Consider the following 2,923-nt stretch of genomic DNA (forward strand, 5'->3'; position numbering starts at 1 on the left):
AAGCTGTTCGGACAATCTTCGTTTTTTTTTTTTTTTTCTAGATTGTTTATGTATCCACAAGGACCACAAGACAAATAGCTTAATTTAATCTGACGCATAATATGGGTGCGATTGGCAAAACATTTCATTTAAGTTTTTTTCATATAAATATAAATAAAGCATTTCTTAATTAAGATGACAGCATTTAGAACATGTTTGTGAGTGTGTCCATTATATTTAGTCTCCATATTATATAATTATTAAGTAACTACAAAAACGCCATCAGAAATTATTATTTTTAATTAAGACACGAGTAGAATTAAATTTTTAATTAATTTATAAAAATTCCTAAAATACTTTTTGTTCCACAAAGTTTTATTTGAAAAAATTGTAAGTTTTAGTAATATTGGTTTTGAGTTTATGTGACTGCATGCGCTACCATTTTATATAATTTTTTTAACATTTTTTTTTCTTTTTATACATGCGGATTTGAACTCGTATCGATAAAACTGATTGTATACACTATTTTGTCACATGTTCCGATGATACAATTGTTTAAACTTTAAACAACAGAATAATTTATTGAAACTGTATTATTATTCTACTTTACCAAAAGAAAACAATACTATTTAAATTATATTAAGCACAAAACCCCTAGCTAGCAAGTAGCAACCACACCGACCGTAGTTTAAATATATATATATATTTTTTTGTCAAAGTTTGAACATATATTAATAGCCTAAACATAATATTTATTTATTTTTTAGAAAAATATAGAGAAAATGAGTCCCACTTCACGATAGAGGAGACAATATATAGGAAAAAAAATCGTCTACACTATTATGTTAATAAATTATTATCTGTTGCTGCATATAATACGAATTCTGTTTGGAGAAAAGAGAGCTGTGCAATGAAATAGTATAATACTATAATCCCAATTATTGGAAACCTTTTTTTTGGGTAATAATGAGAGGAAGATAATAACGATACACTATAACAGATTATTCCAATTCAAACGTTGTTTCGTCTCTTCGAAATTCCAATTTCCGAGGGTACGTACCTGTGTCGATCAAAAATAATATGTTCTTGAAATCGATCAACCAATCATCGAGCTCATGTAGTCCTTCTCAACGTACGTACGTACGTAAACTAAATGTGTAAGTTATATATTAATCTTTGTAACAATATATATGATGTAACGATCAGTCGATTTTGATGATATAAACTGGAGAACTGTGAAGATTTGATCATGTGCATATTAATTAGCATATACTAACTAAATTTACGTACGTCTTCATATAATTTATAATCAATTATGTCGGTACCGTCATACTTAATGAAACGATGCTTACAACTGTGTAAGGAATTGTTAACGATATACAAGTGTCCATTTAATTTACCAAAAACAAAAAGCGTAAACCTTTATCAAAAAGACAATAATGATCCGATCCTAACTAAAACAGGAAATCTTCAGCGAATATACTCTTTAAGCTAAGATTTAACATAAATTATTCATCAAAGTAGTCAAATAACTTTATGTTTTTTTACTTGCACTACTACTTTTTTTTCTTTTTGATAATGGATAAACTTAGAGAGAATTGAAGTTGATCATGCATCATCAATAAACTGAAGATATTCTAGTCCTTGGAAGTCAAATAATTATTCGTACGAAATTATAGGATTTTCTTATCTTACTATACAATAATTTGTCTATAAGGTATACGTACTAGAAAAAAAGAGAAAATCATAGTATGTAATTAGCAATAGATGAGTGGGAGAACCACATGAACCATTCTCTAATGAGAGTGTCAATGGGAATGTCATTGTTGTCGCTCTTCGTTGGCCCCTCTTTCCATCATATCTTCATCTTATGTTTAATTTTTGCCCACCAAAAATTTGCTACTGCTTTTGTTCTATGGGACTATTAATTAAGCTAAGGTCCACCATCATGCATCCTTAAATTTTTCTTATATTGTCAACATATCATTCTATCAATCTTTGAAACAAAGTCTTATGAGACTATTGGCGCATGCATGATGATACTCTATGTGGCTCTCCTATTTTGACTCTTAACGTAAAATCATATATCATATGAAAATATATAATTGGGCGGCCCCTCATATCCCCACATTATTTTCAAGTTGAGCTTGATGACCAAAGTGACAAACGTACTACAATTCTGGTTTTGTTGACAAACGTACTACAATTCTGGTTTTGTTGAAGACATTGTTATACACTTAAACTTTTTGATTAGAAATATTCTCTTCATTTTAATAATAAAATTTGTAGTTTTGATACTCTTACGTAATTTAAAATTATATTATATTTTTCTGTAGAACAGTTGATTTTTGAGATTTTAAATTTTAAATAGGATTAATTTATTTTATTTTCTAACCAAAATTGATATTATACAACTAGAATGAAAATTCATGATAAAAAGGAAAATATGATGTGTCCAAAAAAAAGAAAATAAATATACTCTATTTCTTTTTAAAGGATGTTTTAGTCCAAAAAATTTGTTTCATTTTAAGTGATGTTTTCAACTTTTTATGTAACAATTAAATGTGTTTAATACTTTTTGACCAATCATACTTTACATTTTATTTTGTGATTAATTAAACTAACACTACAAGAAAATGATCAATTTCCTACGGTCAGTTGCGTCAAAAATTGGTAGGAAACAGTCGTTTCTTACCATTTTCCTACAAAATTATTGGTAGGATATCGCCCGTAGGAAATCATAAATGGTAAGATTTTGGTAGGAAATTTCCTACCAAATTTCTACTAAAACTCGTTATAGGAAATTTCGTAGGTTAATTCGTAGGAACGGAGAAGGGCATTTTTTGACCATTTTCCTACAAATAAGTCGTAGGAAACGTGTTCCTTCTAATTTCCTACCAAATATTTCTTGCACTTTTCCTACAAAATAATCTTATCAATTTCC

This window comes from Capsella rubella, unplaced genomic scaffold, assembly GCF_000375325.1.
Source record: "Capsella rubella cultivar Monte Gargano unplaced genomic scaffold, Caprub1_0 scaffold_6, whole genome shotgun sequence".
In the NCBI taxonomy this organism is placed as follows: domain Eukaryota; kingdom Viridiplantae; phylum Streptophyta; class Magnoliopsida; order Brassicales; family Brassicaceae; genus Capsella; species Capsella rubella.